The following is a 14,721-nucleotide window of genomic DNA, read 5'->3' as shown; positions in this document are numbered from 1 at the left end:
TTATTAAAAAGAATGTAATGAACCTATGCAAAACTTAAAAGATTTTTGCTGAGACCCAATACCTCTTCTCCTTAAAAATGGTGAATTTAATATCTTAAAAACCCTATAGACAAAATGAGTGTCAAATTAAATTCAAAAATAGATTAAGATATCCTTAAAATCTTTTGAAAATAATATCATTTTTCATCTCTTTAAGTAGCCTAATGTTAAAATACACTAAAATCTTTCAAAGATTATTAAAATCATATAAAATACCTACTACACCATAGATTCTGTGCTATTCTGTCACCCCCAAGCCAAGATGATCATTCTGTGTGGGGTGCAAAGAAAGGTCAAGGCTGATCCAAAAAAATTTGTGTCACAAACTTATAACGGGCGGAGGGTCTGGGTAGGAAGGGGAGGTGATCCAGGGATATAGGTAAGTGGAGAAATGCTTACCTAGCATGCGTAAGGCAATAGATCTAATTCCCAGTACTTAAAAAAAATTTTTTTTTAAATAAAAGAATCAATATCTCAGAAGAGTTAACCTCCTTTACAGTTCAAAATGAGAAAGGCCTAAACCAAGTTTCTAACTGCAATGGCCATTTTTGAACATGGTGCTCCTAAAGACACCACTTGTGAGTTCTGCAAGGAAACACTGACACAGGCAAGGCCGCCTAACTCAGTGTGCACAGAAACTTCACAGCAAAGGCAACTGCTTCAGTACAGCAACTGCAACGCTGGCAGAAGAAAGGATAGACAGAAGCACGGGTGGTAGCACAGGGTACCTTCTGGGTATTTTTTCCAAGAAATCTCTGCACGTTAATTTCAATATTTTCATTTAGGTGATTTAAACATGAAAATACTTAAGAGATTTGCAGAGATGTTCTAAAACTCAAGTATTTATATCTTCCTCTGTTATAGGTTGTGACTTCATATTTCAACATCCTACATCTGACAGATACAAAAAAACTTCAAAGCCTAAAATTTTACTATTTAGATGTACCAATGAAAGAAAAAAAATGTTAAATGTATACATTGCCTGGAGAGATGGCTCATCAGTGAAGAGCACTGGTTGCTCTTGCAGAGGACCAAGGTTTGGTTCCCAGCACCCATATGGTAGCTTATTTGTATCTCCAGTTCCAGGGGATCTGGTGCTCTCTTCTGACCTCCACGGGCACCCACAAATTAAAATGTCCTTGTGCTCACCCTTCTGCTTTGGACTCACACCACCTCAATACCTGTAACGTAGCAAGAATGCTTCTCTGTCACTACAGCTCTGACTTTTTAAGAAAGTCATGTAAGTGGAGTAAGTACACGATCTTCCAAGGTTCCCTTCTAGACTTCCATATATTTCCTAATTTTGAGATTCATCCCAGTAAATACATATTTCAGAGTATTTTTAAGTCTTAAATATTTCATGGTAGAAATTGATGAGTCATTTTGGACAACCATTCATCTCAAGAGAGCACTAGGGTTACAGCAAGGGAGTGTGAATAAGGCTACTATAAAAATAAATAAGGATGCTTGCATATGAGCAGTTTCCATTCTTTTCTCATAAATAATACCAAGGAGTAGAAAGCTAAAATACACATGATATGGCTGACTTAATACAAAACTGCCAAAATATATTCCAGAGATGCTGTACCCTTTGGTAATCCTACTAATACTGGTGTTCTGCTGTGTGGCACATCACTGCCAGCATCGGCAGCACAGGTGTTTTTGTTGTTGTTTTGTATTTTGTTTTTCTTTTATTTCCCTGGCCATTCTACTAGGTGTACAATGCTATCAAACAGTGATAACCTCCCTATCAGCAATGTTGAAAACCTTCTTGAGCTACTCTGACACATTCATTTTACTAATGTGTCTACTTAGGTGGGGTTTCTTTGACAATTTTTTAATTGGATTATTTTTTATACTTGAGTGTGGTGATATATTGTGTACCCTAATAAAGTTTGCCTGAGGATCAGAGGACAGAGCCAGCCACTAGATTAGACATAGAGGTCAGGCAGTGTGGCACACACCTTTAATCACTTGAGATCTCATGCCTTTGCTTGGGAAGCACACACACCTTTAATTCTAGGAAGTAATATGGCAGGGCAGAGAAAGGTATATAAGGTGTGAGGAAACAGGAACTCACTCTCTTTAGGCTGAGGATTAAGAGCTAGTGGCTGGCTGTTCTGCTTCTCTGATATCTGGCTCTAGATTTTTTATTAAAAGACCATCTAAGATTCGAACAACACTTGAGGGCTAACAGTGCTTTGTATACAACTGAAAGAACCCTTCTTCAAATAAGAAATGGGCTATTATTTCAATCTGTAACATGTCTTTTCATAGGATTTTTGTTTGAGAATTCCATCCGTGTATATAATGTGTTTTTATAAGTTCTTCCCCCCTACACTTCCCCTGAAATTTCATGTGCTCTTTTTCTGAAGTCTAGCAAGTCCACTTAGTGTTGCCAGTATGTGCCTGGGTATGGAACCATCTTCTGAAGCGTGGGTAGCTCTTGAGGTGAACAACACCTCCAAAAAAGATAACCCATTCCTTGTACCATGGTTTTAATTTGATAGTTACGGTGTCTGGAAGAGGCACTGTTTCTTCATTATACGGTAATACCATTTAAACTTTTAAAAATATATTATGCATCTTAGGAAGCTTTACAGAAGCAAAAAGTAAAGCATTTTCAAACTGGTGTTGCCACTATGGAAATAGGCTGGGAGCTTGCTCAAAAAGCTAGTACCAGACCTACTATATTGTCCATCTATACCACTGTAGTGGTTTGAATGAGAATGGTCCCCATAGGCTCATATATTAGAATGCTTAGTCATCAGGGAGTGGTACTGTCTGAGAGGGATTAGGAGGTGTGCCTTGCTGTGGATGAAGTGTGTCACTAGGGGTACGTTTAAAATGCTCAAGTAAGGCACAGTGTCACTCTCTTCCTGCTTCCTGCAGATCAGGATCTAGAACTCTCAGCTACTTCTCCAGCACCATATCTGCCTGCATGCTGCCATGCTCCCTATGATGATAACGGACTAAATCTCTGAAACTGTGAACAAGCTCCAAGGAAATGCTTTCTCAGAATTGCCGTAGTCATAAGGTCTCTTCACAGAAATAGTACAGTGACAAAAAAAACATGTTAGGCATATACTCAAAGGACACTATATACAACTACAGAGATACTAGTTCACCTATGTTTACTGCTGCTCTCTTCACAATAGCTAGGAAATAGAAATAGTCTATATGTCCATCAACTAATGAATGGGTAATGAAAGTGGAGTGCATTTACAAAATTGACTATTATTCAGCTGTTCAGGAAAAATAAACTTATCACATTTTCAGGTAAAATGGATGGATCTGGATAGTGAGTGAGATAACCCGGACCCTGAAAGACAAATGTTGTATTTCTTTCTCATATGCAGAGGCTAGTTTTGATATATATGTTTAAATTGGAGTACCTATAGAAGTCAGGAAATCAGTAAGGGGGAGGGTAAAGGACTTTCAAGGAACAGGAGATAGAATGCACACGGTATGAAAGGGGCATGAGGAATAACAGATGAAGAAGAGTTAAATGAGAGGAGGCAAGGTGGAGGAGGGAGTATGGGAGGATCATTACCACTAAAGGTGTTTTACCACATTTTATCAAACAGAAGTACTGATCTTGATGATACAGTGTGAATATTTTCTTTCATTAATTAGTTTTGGTGTCATATCTAAAAAGACTTTGTCCAGCCTGTTACAAAGATTTCCTCTTATAGTTCCTCTTTTGTAGTTGTATGTTCTATATTTAGGCTTTTTTTTTAAGCAAATTTTACTTGGGATAAGTTATTTAGCTTTGACAGGTAATTTGGGGCAAATGACTATTTTCCTGCCATTATTTCAAAGTGCATTTGTACCTTTACCACAAAATGAAAAGGAAAAAAATTCCAAGTGTTTATGTGTGTTCTTCATTGTAGTATAGTAAGTCCTAAAGTCAGCTAATTAAAATTCCCTCAATCTGTGTTGCAAATTAGTTTAGGCACCCTAGTTACTTTGTCCTCCTACATAAACTTTAAAGTCATCTTTTTCACACCAATGAATATAGGAGATTCTTACTGGTGTTCTAATAAATCTATATAACAAGTAATATAATCTGTATTACTATGCTGAGTGGTCCTATCCAGAAAACTTCCGTAACTTTCCACTTACTTAAATACTGAATTTCTTTTATTAGCAATTTGCAGTTTTCAGCACTCAGAACATATAAATATCTTATGCAATTTATGCTTAAACACTTAAATTTTTTTACATATTCTTTTAAAAGTCTCTCTGTCTCTCTCTCTGTCTGTCTCTGTCTCTGTCTCTCTCTGTCTCTCTCTCTCTCTCTCTCTCTGTATGTGTGTTCATGCATGCATGCCTTCCTGCCTTTCTCAGTGTGTGTATAGGCTTGTGTATGCAGATACATGCAGAGACCAGAGGCACTAGCTCCCTTCAGCTGGAGTTACATATGGATGTTAACCATCTGATGCAGGAACCAATCTCCTAAGTTCTCAGGTTCTCTGCAAGAACAGTATGCCCTCCTAAACACTAAACTATCTTCTCTAGCCTCTGAAACCACCCTTGAAAGCATTTTTTTAAATTAGGTGTCGTATAGCACATTGTTAGATACAGAGAAACATAGTTTAATTTTGTTTGAGTATATTTAATCCTACACTTGCTAAAGAGTGTAAAACTCCTCAACTAAAACTGGAATTTCATGTGTGTCAATTCCTTGAAAATTTGTATAAAGAAATCCACACCATCTTTGAAAACTGATCATTGTAATTTTCTGTTTACAATCTCTGTAACTCATCTTAGTTTTCTTGTCTTGTTGCCCCTGATATAGATCAAGTCCATATATACAGCACAGGAGAGGCTTTAAAAACTGCATAGGCTCACAGTAAAGAACACTCCCCTTTCTAGGATCTCACTGACACTTTAACTTCCCTTATCAAAAAAAAAACAAAAACAAAAACAAAAAAACCTGAGACTTTTTCTTCTCCTTCTTTTATATTTTTCTCTAACTCTTCCTATATCCAAAGCTACCAGTAGGAAAACTGAGACAATAAAAAATAAAAATTAAAAAAAAGAAAGTTCAGAGATGATTTGTCTCAATGGTCAAAGGAAAGGATACCCCTCCCTCAGATTTGGCTGTGATAGTTTGGGCTTCATTAGTGCATCTGCTTTCATGGAGACGAGACTGACTGGTAGAAATGAGGACACAAAAGGGCAGGATGAAGAAAGGAAAAGGAACAGTAACTTCTCTACTAGAAATAAAGGGTTTCTCTTAGAGATGTAGTCATTCTCACTCATATTCTCTGGTTTCTCTAAAAACACCACCCCCATAGCTTCTTCCTCAATCCCAGGTTTCTAGTGTATATAGTTCACCCCTGAGTATACAGAAGTCACAAACTATAGTGAGCACAACACTACCTTAAAGGTACTATGAACTCTGCACTATTTACTCACTCTACCTACTACTGTGTACTTTTGAGAGCTCTCAAACAGTCAATAAATTTTGCCAAATAAAAGATTTTCTTATCATACTGAGAGACAGAAACAGATAGAATATGCTCATTACAGGAATGTTTAATTCTTACTAATTTAATTGACTCTTAAAACTAAGATGGTCCAATGTAATTCACTATCTTGTGATTTTTGTATGCTAATGGGAAAGACTAGTGATAAATAGTACATTACCAGTTAATCAAGTTTATATAGTGTCACAGTGTCAATTGTCTTTAGATCCTTTCGTAACGTTGAGCTGCCATTCTGATCAAGAACTATGGCAATTCACAAAATTGACCAGATAAGAAACCAGTACACCAGAGATGATGCTAGTTATCATCATTCCCATGTTAGCTCCCTCCTCCTTATATAACCAGACTATATTTCCTAGCTCCATTATAGTTAGCCATGTGTCTAAATCAACAAAATGAGAGCAGAAGTCTCTAGTGGGATCAAAGGTAAAGAGTTCATGTGTAATTCTCTAATCTCTTTCTTCTAATAAAATAAATACTGGCTCCTCTGAGATATGAGAGTGAGATTTAAAAGCAAATCCCTAAATGAACTGTATCTGGCCGTGTTAACAATATGTCTTTCTGGAGGAAAGCTACCAAATTTCCTGTATAATTTGACACTGCATTTCCTATCCTAACACAAACAGACCTGAAGAAAACCAAAACACTATACACTACTATGTACTTCAAAATTTTGTCCCACTAGTCTCTCCTTACTTAATTCTAATTCTTCTTTATCTTCATACTATATATTCTAGTATACTTGGGTCAGAAAGCTACAGCAACAGCAAACTTGTCTCAGCTCTAACAATACTTTGCAAAAGCTATTCATAATACTCAGAGACCAAACACTTTCACAAATATACACACTGACTTGTGGAGGACAGAAAACTAGATTATTTTATTAATATTTAAATTATGTGAATGCTGACTCATGAGAACAATATTCAATTATTACTGTTTTCCCACACAATTCCAAAACAGGTTTGTTTTTTTTTGACTTCTGTAACTCCACTCAGTAGGTACAGATACAAATTATGAAGTACAACCTAAGACCAATCCTAAAATTCCTTTTAATACCCAGCCGATATAAAATGATTTTCCTCTATGGATTTACATCATCCTTACTCAATGTTCCCTACCAACCAGTTACTCTCCAGCTGTGGGCAAACAAAAACCTGACCACTTGACTAAAACAGAAAGGGCAGCACCAACATTTCATTTCAAAAATCTTCACGCTATCTTTCTGTAACTAGATTAACGTCTGTAAGAGACACTGGCTACAGGTGGTTCTTATATGAGTCATCTGTTCTTACATGAAGCAATAGAAAGTTTCATCTTGAGAAATCTGCTCAGGTCATGGAGTTGAGGCTGTCAGTAAGTACATATAGCTTTGCTTCTCATGAATGTCTAGATTTTGGCTGTAATATTGATGGATGCCATAACTCCTTTTAGGGCTCCAATGTCATTCACAACTTTACAAAATTCAGGAAACAAAAAATTGCTACTTTTATTGAAATAAAAATCTTACTGCATGTTACTGATGATATGTTAATAAACTTACATAACTTATAGCTTCTCCCTCCTTTAATTGTTAAGGATATTTGCTGTAGACCACGAGCCATGAAGGCATTAACTACAGATCAAACTCTGGCCTAGGTAATAATAGTTCCTCTTTCCAAATATTGTTTACATAAAAGGAATAACTATACATATTAATGGGGTAACATGTTATCTTTCTGTATGTGTATAACTGTGTGATGTTTAAATGATTTTAAAATATCTACATCCTCATGCATCACTTACAGTAAAGACATTCATAGTTAGTCCCTTCTCTAGAGTCACAGTCCCATGCACATGACATAAGAGCTACTCATTCCCATCGTTAAACTGTAATTTGGTACCTACTGATTTTGTTCCCACTGGTCTTTTCTAGATTTAAGTTCTAAACTTTCCTTATGTGAAACCAGGCACCAACTTTAGTAGAAATATTTTAATAAATGCATATGTTTTAGATGTTCCTACAAACAAGATTTACCTCAAGAACTCCACAAACTGCTCTGAGTTAATATTTTTAAAATCCCCTTTATTGTATAGAAAATTTGGCACAAGAAAAGAAAATGTAATAGAGAATAATGATATACTCCAGATTTTTTCTTGAATCCCTCAGGCACGTTGTCTTTTTTGCTGCATTTATCAGATATGCAACTGAGGAAGGCATGTTAAAAATAAACCAAAAAAATCTTATTCATTTTCTTGGAAACCGATGGCTATTCACAATTAATTTCTTTCCATGAATAACTGCTCAAAAACATAAATATGTTTTCAAGATGCTTTGAGTCTCTCCATCCACAAAAGCTGTCAATAAAAATCTTCAATACTCAGATTCAAAGTAACACTGCCCATTAATAAAGGTGAATTGTAAAGGAAGTATCTAGAGTGAAACAAATTTAATGTTTTCATCAAACTATCATTGAAAATCTCAAAATGGAATTCAGAAACCGATAAATGTTAAGGATTTATACAGAAATTAGAGTCTAAAATACAGATGTTCTAAACATTTGTGAGACAGAAAAGTATCAGGATAATAAACTTCTGTTATTATTTGAATAATTATTGAGGGCCAAACACATACTTTCTTCTGTGTCCTTGGCAGAAATCTATCTGCAAGTCTGTTTTTGTTTTTCGTTTTTTTGCTTTTAAATCATAAATTAATGGTGTCAAGATAGCCCTTTTATAAGGACTCGTTTATAAATTCAGGTGACCAATACCAGGACCTACACTCTGACAATGGATCCTCATCCAAGTTCCTCTTAGACTTAGGGGAAATGCCGTATGTGTTCTATTCACAGCCACGTAAGAATATATGGTAGAATAACCAGACAGTTCATGGCACCATGTATGTCTGCACATGACCCTTGTGCAAGATACTCAATTCACAGGAACTGATCCGTACAAACTTCTTTCCATTGGGTTCCTGACCACTAGTCTACTAGAAATCCTTGAATTCTCATCTTTAATTCAACCGTGCCTGAACTGTATTAAAGTAGTAACTAGTAAACCTGGCTTTCAGAGTTACAAAAGTTCCATGTCAAATCTGCAACTGCTCTGAGCCAACTATAACTTCAAAGAAGACAGCATCCCCAAACCTTCCCAGCAAGATTCTCTTCCATCTTTGCCTTACTGTGTGTGATCTTGCCTTTAAGTTTCACACTGAGTAACCATGTAATAAGAGATGAGACTTAAAAGCAGAGATTCTGCTAGTAACTTGTCCAAAAAGAAATTAATGTCTCTGCCAAAAGGAAAGTATGACCATCATGAAAGCCTCTAAATGATACAAAGTAATATCAAAGCAATCGTACAAAGGCCTTCCATGTTTCTGTTAGGCCACCAAAGGAGAGATTCTCAATGATGTTATCTGAAATAACTTATATGACAAATGAACCACAAAGAAAAAAAATATTAACACATTTAAATTTGGAAATAACAAGTATTGTTTAACCTTTTTATAGTATCTGCCCCTAAACTCTCAAAAAAAATATTTGAAATTGTCTTTTCTGCATCAGATAATCAACAGAAAAAGAAGCATTTTGTTGTTCAGAAAATTGTATTGTACAGAGAGACACGCCTATCAAGAGATTAAGAGTTTGTTCAAACACAATGAAGACTTATAGTACCAGAGAAGGGTAAGTATAACTGATGCTCTACAAAATATAAAATTCTAGTCACATTCAGATTCTGAATCTCCTTGAAGAAAAATTGAAAAGCAAACAATATTAAATGAAAAATGAATAAATCAGGGGCCACCAAATCTATGACTTTAGGGAACATATTAGAACAGGTTAATAACGATCCAGTCTTCTGTCTAGATAAATAAAACAAAATTGGCCACCTGACATCTATTATTTCCATGAGCTGTACCTAAGTAGTTTCACTTCAAAGATGGTTTCCTTACAATTCGCTGTTGCTGTTTGGTTTTTTTGTTTTGTTTTTTACAGTGGCTAAAAAGGAAATGCGACTATTAAGTGCAACAACATGTTCTTCCATAAAAGTATAAAAAAATTGAGGAAATATAATTGAATGAATTACTTTAGTAAATATTTAATAAAGTATTTAAATAAAATTGAAAATAAAAGCACTAATTATATTTTAAATCAACAACAACAACCTCCACTAGGAGAAATCATCTTATACAAACACTGGTTTTACTTCTTTGGCTTAGCATACACAATCACATGTTATGTTTTGGCTAGTTGATTAAAAGCACATAATAAAAGTTAACAATCTATGTATAGCAGTACATTTTCCTGAACTAAAAATCAAAAACATTTGATGTCACTTTTATGAATACAGCAAAATAAGTTTCAGATAGCTAAACAATGAAACATCTAAGTTTAATGTATGACAAAGAGCTAATTAGGACTGATTATTGCTAAGGGGACATATAAGTCAACTTGATCACAGGAATAACTTTGGTAAGTCAAGACAGAATAATTTAAGACAGAAAGAAAAGAATTATTTAACTTTACTAAACTAACTAACATGTCCCAATTTTCACCTTGTAAGAGGACCTTTGAAATACATGATCACTGATACAAACGTTCTGTGAAATTCTCTGAGTGGTGTCTTACATTCCATCATTCTAGGAAAAAACCTACAGGTGTAATTAAAAGTAAAAAACTACTTTGTCTAGGAAATACTTACAGACTTACATGACTTCATTTAAATTATTACTTGAAATTAATTTTTAATTTATGAAATATCATTGTTTAAGAGATCACTAAAAATGGGATTCTAGAAGCATTCATAAGATTCTACATGTGGCTCTGAACTCAGGTCTTCTCAGTCAGAACCTTTACATCCACTCTCACTAAGCTTGTGTGATCCTGTGATTGTTTATGTTCACTCTTTCTCATCATCAGTAGAATACAGTTAGCTCACATAACACGAGTACAGTATTTAAAATATTTTATTAGGCTATAGTTTACAAATGATAGTAGCTTATTTTATGTTTTACAGAAATAATATATTGCTGGCACTAACAATCACATTTGGTTATTTATCTTTGAAAAGTCTTTGGTAAACTGACAGTGAAAGTGTCTTTCAGATGGAACAGACACAATACAAGAGTAAATACTCAAGGAATATCATATACAACTTCTATCAACTCATGACCAACCCTATGATCTGAAATCAGAGCACAGAAGAGAGTTGAAACCAAAAGAACCTTTATCTTTGCTCCACAGAATTTCTGCTGAGAATTTCCAATATACTTTTGCTTCATGGGAAAAAAATCAACTTAAATCATTGATTCAAAAAACATTTACACTGTCACACAATAAAGAAAGAATGCTTGTTTTGTGTGCATCGCCTAAAGTTTTTAACTGCTTATTCTTATTTTGAAATGTCTAATTTTACCTGAACCAAAGAAGGGGTCAAAGATATTTGGATGTTTTGTTGTTCACAGGGATGTTCAAGGTAGTTAATAATTATAAGGAGCATGTAGTTTCACCAACATAAGACATTGGCCTAATTTACTTATGGAAATACAAATTCCTGAACAATTACTACATGTATTGCCACAAGCTATTTGACTCTGCTCAGTATTATTCATCCACATGTCAATTACAGTTTTGCACACTGATGAAGTTTACACTTCTGTATTTTCTTTAAAGGCAAACAAGACAATTACTCCTAGAGATTAAGTACTACAGTAGAAGACAAGTCCAAAAACCATCTTAGAAGGTTCAGGTTTCTGAATCTGGTGTTGATTTCTTTTTATTTTATTTTATAATTTAATTTAATTTTACATATCAGCCACGGATTCCCTTGTCCCCCCCCCCAGTTCCGCCCCCCCTCCCCGCCTTCCCCCTAGCCCACCCCCCATTCTCATCTCCTCCAGGGCAAAGACTCCCCTGGGGATTGAGTTCAACCTGGTAGACTCAGTCCAGGCAGGTCCAGTCCCCTCCTCCCAGGCTGAGCCAAGTGTCCCTGTATAAGCCCAGGTTTCAAACAGCCAGCTCATGCACTGAGCACAGGACCCGGTCCCACTGCCTGGATGCCTCCCAAACAGATCAAGCTAATCAACTGTCTCACCTATTCAGAGGGCCTGATCTAGTTGGGGGCTCCTCAGCTATTGGTTCATAGTTCATGTGTTTCCATTCGTTTGGCTATTTGTCCCTGTGCTTTTGCCAATCCTGGTCTCAACAATTCTCGCTCATACAAACCCTCCTCTTTTTCGCCAAGTGGACTCTTGGAGCTCCACCTGGGCCTCAGGTAGAGCTCCTGGTGTTGATTTCTATACTGTTATCATAACAGCCAAAATACAAAGTTTAAAGTCCTACTCCTATTTCAGTAATTAAGTAGTTATCTAACATAAGTAACATCATTAGTAGAAAGGAAGTCACATGTAAAGCAATATGAGCCTTTGCTATATTACCTTAAAAAGAATGGTGATACACAGGATTGAAAATACAAAATCAAAGCATATCATAAAACCTTGTAGAATCATCTAGCTCACTCAGCCTAATAACAAACTCAGAGGGTTAGTAGATCTACCTACATATCTTATTCTGCATAACTGTAATTCCCTATTATTCAAAGGCTATAGTGCTACAAACTATGGTGTGAAAGAGTTAATAATGTACTGTAAATTGCACTAATAATATTAAGCTCAAGATCTGAATCCTAAACTAAGTGACCAGAAACTTCAGGAATTGAGTGATAACATAATAATGCAACATTCAGGATAAAATAAAGATAGAGCAATCATCCTGCACAAATAAGTCACGTATCCGACTCCAGAAAACAAGTTTACCCTCAGTGAGTTTAATTTTGCTCCTCCTACACCAAACCAAAACTGAGGCTATGAAAACAGTAAAAAGTTTTATAAAAAGGCACTGCTTAATGCATGGAAAATAAAATGCTTCAGAATGAAACACAGAAACTAGAGCAAAACGTTATTACAGCTTAGCTCAATTTCTCTTGAAAGACACTGAAAATGAGATTTTGTTGTATATTTAATACACAAACAAACAGTTTTTAAAAGTATACTGAACTTTCATTGGAAAATTAAAGCATTTTAGAGTGATTCTTGTTTATTTGAAACAAGTTAATACTGGCTAACCTAAAACGATAATTCTACTTTAAGGGCCCATTCATCTTTATGAATTGATAAGCATAAAGCAAGAAATTCTATAAACCTTTACACAGCTAAAAATCTGTATTCATCAAGTGAGGAAGAAATCATCTGTAACAAGTTGCTTTTAGCATTTTATGAATAAATGGCTCTCTTGCTGACACACTGTATTATATGCTGGTCCCTATGAAGAGCAAACATTAAAAGACTGTACAACTGACAACAAATGTTTATAAACAGCATGCCTCAGATATCAAAGACTATGAAACGCTTAATGAAATAATAATAGGAAAGAATTCAAGAGAGCACACAATGAAATCCCACAGTGTCTTAGATGTGGATGTGTACTGTTATTAAAGAGGATTAGAATTTTTTCCTATGACATGTTTTCTATCATCTATAAACTAAGGACAAAATGTACATCACTAAATAAATTGGAATTAGTATTTATGAAGGGGACCTGAGATGTATAATAAAAACAAAGTAAAAAATCAGAATGTTGAATTTTCCCCTTTTACCTCCTTGATAAAATAAACACAACTTAAATATTAAGATAAACATAAGCACTGAAATGAGTTTTGAACTCAAACATAAAAGACTTCCATATATGTTGGTCAAAAGGCCCAAATAACCATTAGAAGTGCTATTAGCATTAAGATTTTATAATAGCTGTCCATAAAGAAATACATTATTGTAGTAATTTTAGTTATAACACTCCAAATTATCTTCTTTCTAAATCTTCCCTGGGAAATATCTTTCAGGTTAAAAATTTATGAATTCCAAGTAATTCCTAAGGACTGTTTAATTGCAAGGCATTTTCTCCACAGCATTAGTTTAAAATGTAGGTCATGATGCATCACACTCCCCTTAGGTATAAACAGCAAAACATTTTGTATTTAAATTCAGGATCATAATGCATGGTTTGTTTGTTTTTGTCTCTGTTTTCACTAAACTGATCTACTGCAGGATCAAAATAAACAAAAATTCACTGTAAAGTAATAGCCCAAAAGGAGACAAGCTCAAGTTTCATTGTCCCATCAAAGCTTTTGACTTTCAAAACTCCAACCTTTATATTACATTGAAATAAAGAATAGCCTATAGACAGGCACTGAATGTCATTAATGAGTATCAGATTTATATTTCAATATGCTTCTTACAAAACAACATTCTTAATACAGGAAGGAACAATACCACTATCAATACTAACAGAAATCTTCAAAGTCAACTCAGCTAATTTGAGAAAACCATGCCTTATATTTTACTGGCTATTAAACTTTTCCCAAAATTTCATTTACTAGTTTGCCATTAATTCAAAATGCAATAACTCACTAAAAATATGTACATGCTAATGAAGTTGTTTTTTTTTATTTTGGACTGAAAAAATGTTTGTCTATGTAACTCTTAAAATCCAAAGCAAAATGGCCATACAGTGCTGAAATTTATCCTCAACCTTAGAAAATACATAAATCAGAACTTGATATACAAGGTATTTTTAATAAAATAAGGGAAGTTATGTGAAGTAAGCATGAATCCCACTTCATTAAAAAGACATTTCAATTTTACCTGAACATGAACAAACCACCATCTCTGTGTGTCCCTCAAAAATGTACATTTAATGGAAAGCTTATGTTAACACTGTTCTAATTTTAGATCATGGTATAGTATTATAAAATGAGTAAGTCTTTAAGCTATAAACTGTATAACTTATTGAACATAGCTTACCCTAGTAGTTTAATATAATCTGACAAGACTATGAGCATTTTCATGGATAAGTTTGGAGCTAACTAAGCCTTTTCCTTAACTGTATATCATAATCACTTTATTACATCTAGAATTACTTCTTTCATTTCTAGGGAGGGTTTTTTTTGTGATAATCAGAATCTAAGCACTGATGGTTATTTTTATATTAGGCAGATGTATGTCTGCCTCAGTTCTAAGAATATTCTTACTGGCACTTAAGACCCAAACACTGTAATATATTATATAGCATGTATATACACATGTATAAAATTATATATTATACACATGTATAAAATAAGCATGTGAAGTATAAGTAGCATACTATACATT

General features: G+C 34.6%; 1 protein-coding gene across 3 annotated transcripts in view; it reads right to left on the bottom strand.

The window, feature by feature from the left end:
- Positions 1 to 14,721, bottom strand: part of Nbea (neurobeachin) — a 547,801-nt gene that overhangs the window by 422,932 nt on the left and 110,148 nt on the right. The gene's annotated exons all lie outside the window — the stretch shown is intronic.

Source organism: Peromyscus eremicus, chromosome 6 (genome assembly GCF_949786415.1).
Source record: "Peromyscus eremicus chromosome 6, PerEre_H2_v1, whole genome shotgun sequence".
Classification (NCBI taxonomy): domain Eukaryota; kingdom Metazoa; phylum Chordata; class Mammalia; order Rodentia; family Cricetidae; genus Peromyscus; species Peromyscus eremicus.
The sequence above is the reverse complement of the archived record's forward strand: the minus strand, read 5'-3'. Positions and strand labels throughout refer to the sequence as shown.